The sequence below is a fragment of the Pristis pectinata genome, chromosome 16 (assembly GCF_009764475.1).
Source record: "Pristis pectinata isolate sPriPec2 chromosome 16, sPriPec2.1.pri, whole genome shotgun sequence".
In the NCBI taxonomy this organism is placed as follows: domain Eukaryota; kingdom Metazoa; phylum Chordata; class Chondrichthyes; order Rhinopristiformes; family Pristidae; genus Pristis; species Pristis pectinata.
In genome coordinates, this window is record NC_067420.1 from 2107051 (window position 1) to 2114858 (window position 7808).

Here is a 7808-nt window from a genome sequence, read left to right on the forward strand (position 1 = left end):
TCCCCCTCAGATCCCCTTAAACCTATTGCTCTTTACTCTAAATCTATGTCCAATAGTTCTCTTTACCTTTGATATGCGAAACGTTTCCTACACTCTACCACTCGTAACTTTACATACCTCAATCACGTCCTCTCTTAATCTCCTCTGCTCCGGGGAAAACAGATCTAGTGTCTACAGTCTTGAGGGAAAGTCTAACTACAGAACTGTGGAGGGCAGGTTTACAGACTACTCCTCCATTGTCAGCTGGATGCAATTTCTCTCTCTTACTAGTGCACATTCTAGAGGTGCTTAACCCACAATTATAGAGGATCCAACTGTTTGTCCCGAAGTGTTAGAAGTTTGGTAGATTTGGATGTTCTAGGAGTGCTCTGCCTCTGAAGGATATCCAACAGGCTGGAGTAGATGGGGTAACAGTGGCTTCCAGATAAAAGTTAATGGGCATGTAACAACTTTAAATTCTGTCTTGATGCTGGAAGATATCCTTTTCTATATCCAGTATTATAATTGTCACAATACAAGGTCAAATTCAGAAAAGCTTGCTAGTTGCTTTTATGCAACTATGCCAGAATTATTCCAGTATGTTTAATATACTCCCTGTTAAGTAAACAGTTCATAGACAGCTGACATAACAGAGCTAAATTAAGAATTTTGACTTGCTAACATTTTAGATTTATTCTTTCCCAAATTAGCCCTTGCAAATTCAGAAAAAAATTGTTTAAGCACTAAAATGCACAGCAGCCCACACTCTGGCAGGTCCTGTCCTAGACTTCCACCCACTCACAGACAGAAAACTCCTCTGGACTTGCAGTCACTTACCAGAATAAACATACATTCGAGCGTGTTCAAGCACCTTGCACAGGCTCACAGCTTTTGCAACCTCAAACCTAAGACAATTTTAAGGTGGATTTTATCAAGAGTAATTCATTTGGAAAATATTCCTTCTTTGCAACTACAAGCCCGGGTTACCTGTTATTAAAGCAGTTCCTCTGCAGGAAAGAAAGTGTAAGTCTTTTTATTCAAGTAACTACAGACTTTAGAATTCATATTTCCTGAAAAATTGCCAGTAGAAATTCGTTTCTCGAGAGTTCACCATGCCACCTTCTCACAGCTACCATCGGGCAGGAGGTACAGAAGCCTGAAGTCCCCACACCACCAGGTTCAGGAACAGCGACTTCCCTTCGACCATTTGGTTCTTGAACTAACTGGCACAATCCTAATCACTACAGGTTAGCAATAACTGTGACCACTTTGATCTCTTTGCATTAAAATAGACTTTGTTATTTTTTGTTGTAATTGTGCTCTTTCTTGTAAATTTACGTTTAATTTGTGCTTTTCTTGTGAATGCTGCTTATCTGATGCTATGTGCCTGTGATGCTGCTGCAAGTTTTACATTGCACCTGTGCGAACATGTACTTGTGCAGATGGCAATAGACTCAACTTTGACTTTGAATATCCATCTTCTGTAGAGAGGTTCATGAAAATGTGTTTTTATTAGTGAGAATTATGTCAGTGAGTAATTTTTTCACAGCACTTTCATTCCAATGTACACTTGAGCAAATCAGGAAACACATGGAGAGACGTCAATCCTCATGTAATGTTTGTTCTTTAAAGCGTTTTCACTTCAGAGAAATCATCAGCCACTCACAAATGAAGCACATTTTCATAGAATTCCATTCACACAATTTACACTAACATCTGACGTCTGCTGCAGAGCACTCTGAAGACAGGCTCATTATCTTGAAGCCTGCTATCACTGACTGAAAAGACCTTAGGTGAGTTGCAATGCGCCTGCAGCAGTTAACCTCAGTATCAATTGAAAACTGGTTGCCAGATAGAAAGCAGTTGGAATCAATGTGTGTTTTTCAGGCTAGGAGGATATAACTCATGGAGGCTCCTCAGCAACTAGTTCTTAACCCAGAGGAGGAGATAGTATGTAAGTTTGCCAATGATGTGAAAATAGGTGAAAGGGTAATTTACAGTGAGGACATCGTGACTCTGCAATAGGATGTTGATATCAGAATCAGGTTTATTATCACAAACATATGACGTGAAATGTGTTGTTTTGCAGCAGGAGTACAGTGCAAGACATAAAAATTACTAGAAGTTACGAAAAAGTAAATAAATAGTGCAGAAGAGGAATAACGAGGTCGTGTTCATGGTTTCATGGACCGTTCAGAAATCTGATGGCGGAGGGGAAGAAGCTGTTCCTGAATCATTGAGTGTGGGTCTTCAGGCTCCTGTACCTCCTCCCCAATGGTAATACCGAGAAGAGGGCATGTCCCGGGCGATGAAAGTCCTTAGTGATGGATGTCGCCTTCTTGAGGCACTGACTTTTGAAGATGTCCCCGATGGTGGGGGAGGGTGGGTTGTGCCCGTGATGGAACTGGCTGAGTCTACAACCCTCTGCAGCCTCTTGTGACCCTCTTTCGTTGATAAGTTGGATGAGTGTGTGAAAACTTGGCAAATGGGGTTTAATGTGGAAAAACAGTGCGGTCATGCACTTCCATGAGAGGAATCTATGGGCAGATTGTAAGTTAAGTGGAAAGAGACTGACAATGAGTGAAGTACCGAGGGATCTTGATGTTCCTGTGTGTGAATCACAAAACGTCAGCAGGCAGGTCCAACAGGTAGTAAAGGGGACACACAGAATATTGGCCTTTACTCCTTATTGTCTGCCTGCACTGCATTTTCTCTGTAGCTGTAACACTTTATTCTGCATTCTGTATTGTTTTACCCTGTACTACTTCAATGCACTGTGTAATGAGTTGACCTGTACGATCGGTATGCAAGACAAGTTTTTCACTGCACCTCGGTACATGTGACAATAATAAACCAATTTACCAATTTAAGAAAGAGTATCGTCGCATTGGAGTCAGTCCAAAGGAAATTCCTCAGGCTGGTTGTTGGGGCGAGAGGGTTGTCCTATCCAGAGTGGCTGGACAGTTTGGGTCTGTATTCTTTGGAGGTTAGAAGAACGAGGGCTTACTTTGTCGTAACATGGAAGATTCTGAGGGGGCATGGTCGGGCAGATGTTGAGATGTTTTCACCAGTGGGAGTCTCGCATAAGGGGACACAGCTCAAAGACAAGGGGCTGGTCACTTAAAGCTGAGGAACGTGGAAACCACCTCTCAGAGGGTAGGGAATCCCTGGAATTCTCGACCTCAGAGTGTTGTGGAGGCTGGATCAACAGAAGGACTTATGGGGGCAGATAAGTTTTGAAAAATGGAGGAATTGGGGGTTGAGGAGAACTGTTATAGAGGAGGAGTTGGGGCCTGTGACACATCAGCCATGATCTCACTGAATGGTGGGAATGGCTTGAGGGCCAGGTGTCCTACATCTGCCCTTATGTTCTCATGTCCTGGTGTTTTGTGGTGGCCCCGCTGAGTATGCTGAATGAGTGGGAGGTATACAGTAGGCGAGGGAGGCCAGGGGCCTTGAGGCAAGCGGGAAGCAAATGGATAACATAAGCTAGAACCACAAGATGTGCAGAGCACCTCACTCCAAGCTGAACCTCTCGAAGAGCACGTCTCCGGACACTGTGGGTTTCTAAGTCAGCCATGACAGAAACTTTCAAATGTCTGCAGGAGTGACTGAACTTCTTTTGTAAGAAACTAGCAGCTTCTTGCAGTGTCAAAGGTCAAAGATTCCATACAATAAGGAATCAGGCCCTTCGGCCCGTCGAGTTCCAATGACCATCAACCACCCATCTACACCAATCCAGCATTACTCCCATTGCTTTATCCTCTCCAGATTCTCATCTGCTCCCCCAGATCTCATCACTCATCTACACACTGGGGACAACTTACAGCGGCCAATTCACTCACCAACCGGCACGTCGTTGGAATGTGGGAGAAAACCGGGGAACTCTGAGGAAACCCACGTGGTCACAGGGAGAATGCTCAAACTCCACACTGGTAGCGCCCAGGGTCAGGGTTGAACCCAGGTCTCAGGCTCGATGAGGAAGCGACTCCACTAGATCCACCCCTGCGCCACCCCTAGCGAACCCACCGCGATGAAGCAGCATCAGTCAGCCAGGGGCGCAGTGAGAGGGCACTGAAGGGAGATGATCTTCATCCGATTCCAAGCGCTGCACCCCATTGGCTGGGACCTTTTTCAGGCAGGACAATTGCTGAAGTGGGTCTCAAAATTACTGCTGCCACCTGGGCCACGTGTGCATGGGTTAACTTCTGGGAAGTGGAATCACGGTGTGCATCGTGCATCGTGCATTGCCCCGCTGGGTGCATCTGTTGCTTTAGTGTGATGTACAGTCATAGAATCACAGAGCAATACAGCATGGATACAGGCCCTTCAGCCCAACCAGTCCATGCTGACCATGGTGCCCACCCAGCTAGTCCCAACTTCAGCCCATATCCCTCCAAGCCCCGCCCCTCCATGTACCCATCCAAGTGCTTCTTAAATGACCCTGTTGTACCTGCCTCACCCACTTCCTCTGGCAGCTCGTTCCGTATACTCACCGCCCTCTGCGTGAAAAAGTTACCCCTCAGGTCCCTTTTAAATCTTTCCCCTCTGACCTAAACCCATGCCCCTTAGTTTTGGACTCCCCTACCCTGGGGAAAAGACTGTTACCTTCCACCTTCTCTGTGCCTCTCATAATTTTAACTGTTTCTGCAAGGTCGTCCCTCATTCTCCTACGTTCCAAGGAATAAAGACCCAGCCTGGCCAACTTCTCCCTATAACTCAGGCCCTCGAGTCCTGGCAACATTCTCGTAGATCTTCTCTGCACTCTTTCCAGTTTAACCACGTCTTTCCTATAACAGGGTGACCAGAACTGTCCACAGTTCTCCAAGTGCGGCCTCATGTGGATGGCGAACCCAGAAGAAATTTCAAAAACGATTAATAATTGCATCAGCACACTGATAAAATTCCTCCACATAGTGTGTGAGAGGATCTCCACACCCACATGGTTCAGGCCCACCAGTAACTGAAAATCAAATGCAGACCAAGTGACCACTTTGCAGAGACCTTCCACCGGGTCCATGGAGGTGACCCTGGATGTCCAGTTGCCGGTCACTTTAATTCCCTGTCTCTCTCCCACTCTGAGCCATGTGTCTGTGCCTCCCTGAGATTCCAGCTGGGCCCAACATAAGCCTGTGGATAATCACCTCACCTTCTGTCCGGGCACATTGCAGTCTTCAGGACTCAATGCACAATCCAAAAATGTCGGGGTACTTTGCTTTTCCTGGTTGTTTAGATCCGAGCAGCTGGGCAACACAGTTACCCATCGGTAACCAGCCCAGTGTTTCTCCCCATGTAGACGCTGACTGAGGTGCTGGACACTTCCTGCCTTTTGGTTTCCGGCTTCACCGACAACTCTGAGCTGCATCTCACCACTTCCCATCATTGCTCGCTCTCTCTCTAAGTTTTCCTTCATTAGATCATTAACCAGATGGTTCTGTAAACGTCAGCATCATCCCAGCAACTCTGGCCTCATGTTCAAGTTCAAGTTCACTGTCGTGGGCACACCTGCCCAGGATATCAATGCCACGGAAATCAGCTCCTTGCAGCAGCAGCCGGTACAGCGCAAACAGGGAAATATAGTCTGAGGTAGACTCAGAGTTTTTCAGGTTGGTTCAATACCTGAGGGCAGTGGGGAAGAACGTCATCAGAGGTGCTCCTTGTGCCCTATTCACTCTCCCTGCAATTTGAACCTAACCTGTTTTCTCACTTTCCCAGAGCCGATGGACCGTTAACCCTGTTTCTTTCTCCACAGATGCTGCCTGACCTGCTGAGTGTTTGCAGTATATTCTGCTTTTATTGATTAAAGCCCATTCGTGGGTTTAAGTAAGGCATGCAAATTGAAAATGCACTCCGCACGATATCGAAACCAATCAGTTTGAGACAAGCTCTCTGTTGCACTTCAAGAGATTTTCTCCTGGAGTCTGAGTAGATTCTGGCACCGAATCACCAGTGCAAGTGCTGACAGCACGATGAAACAAAAGTTTCAGTGCAAGTACTTGAAAGAAATGTCCCCTCCTTGTAAAACAAACTTAGAATTCCAACGTTAAGGAGGTTTACGAGAATGATTTAAGGGATGAAAGGGTTAACGTATGAGGAGGGTTTGATGGCTCTGGGCCTGTACTCGCTGGAGATTAGAAGGATGAGGGAGGATCTCATTGAAACCTACTGAATATTGAAAGGCCTGGATAGAGTGGATGTGGAGAGGATGTTTCCAGTGGTGGGAGGGTCCAGGACCGGAGGGCACAGCCTTAGAATAGAAGGACATCCCTTTAGAACAGAGATGAGGGGAATTTCTTCAGCCAGAAGGTGGTGAATCTGTGGAATTCATTGCCACAGACGGCTGTGGAGGCCAAGTCATTGGGTGTATTTAAAGCAGAGGTTGATAGGTTCTTGATTGGTGAGGGTGTCAAAGGTTACGGGGAGAAGGCAGGAGAATGGGGTTGAGAGGGAAAAATAAATCAGCCACGATTGAATGCTGGAGCAGACTTGATGGGCCAAATGGCCTAATTCTGCTCCTATGTCTTATGGTCTTATGGGATGATACTATGCTTAAGAAGGGGATGGTAAAAGTGCTGGCCGGGGTATCTTCAGTGCAAATACAATAAAGTGGAATGTTTGTTGGAGAATATTGCCCGTGTCTACCCCAGGTGGACAGAGGTACTGCTTCATGAATCTCTGCACAGTGAAACCAGTGAAGGTAACAGTATAAGCAAACAGGGACCACATGATCAGCAAGTTGAGGGTTGAGAGTTTCAAGTTCCTCGGAGTTAACATCACCAACCGCCTGACCTCGTCCAACCACATAGACGCCACGGCCAAGAAAGCTCACCGGCACCTCTACTTCCTCAGGAATTAAGAAAATTGGCACAGGGTAAAACCAAAGGGAACTTTGACTGTCACCAGTTTTATCAATGCACTACAGAAAGCATCCTATCCTGATGCATCACGGCTTTGTACGGCAACTGCTCTGCCTGGGACCACAAGAAACTGCGGAGAGTTGTGGACACAGCCCAACGCATCATGGAAACCAGCCTCCCCTCCACAGACTCTGTCTACACTTCTCACTGCCTCGGTAAAGCAGTCAACATAATCAAAGACCCCACCCACCCCGGACATTCTCTCTTCTCCTCCCTCCCATTGGGCAGAAGGTACAAAAGCCTGAAAGCACGTACCACCAGGCTCAAGGACAGCTTCTATCCTGCTGTTAAAAGACTATTGAACGGTTCCCTAGTAGAACAAGACAGTCTTCTGTCCTCACAATCTCCCTCGTTTTGACCTTGCATTTTTTTGTCTGCCTGCACTGCACTTTCTCTGTATTCTGCATTCTATTGTTGTTTTCCCCTGTACTACCTCAATGCACTGTGTAATGAATTGATCCGTATGGATGGTATGCAAGTTTTTCACTGTACCTCAGTACAAGTGACAATAATAAACCAATTTACCAATTTATTTCCCAAGTTGTGGATCAGGCCCCACATATTGTTTTCAGGATTCTATTCCCAACTTCTGCAGAGTCTGCCAATCCTGCAAGCCATCTTTGGAGCCACAGATAAAATATTCCTCAAAAGGAGGTCACCATTGTGTACCTGGGGGAGGGTGTGGTGGAAGGTAGGGGCAGTGAGCTACTGTTTGCAGCTCAGAGAATAGGTCTTGGATAAGTGAAAGGTCACTGGCCACCCCTCTCAAATTGGATGGAAATCTACAGCTTTCTGCCTCACAGACTGCTGCCCCTGAGGTTGTCACCTTCAAGGTTTTCTCTTTCCTTTTAACCCTCCTTTCATCCTTTATTCCACACCCATAATTCCAAGTGAATAAGACACGACTTGATG

General features: G+C 46.3%; 1 long non-coding RNA gene across 1 annotated transcript; it reads left to right on the top strand.

Moving 5' to 3' along the window:
• Positions 1 to 958: 958 nt before the first annotated feature.
• LOC127578853 (uncharacterized) lies at positions 959 to 2261 on the top strand. The gene is made up of 3 exons (XR_007957582.1): positions 959 to 1002; positions 1109 to 1226; positions 2069 to 2261. It is a non-coding gene; the product is annotated as an uncharacterized LOC127578853 (long non-coding RNA).
• Positions 2262 to 7808: the final 5547 nt, after the last annotated feature.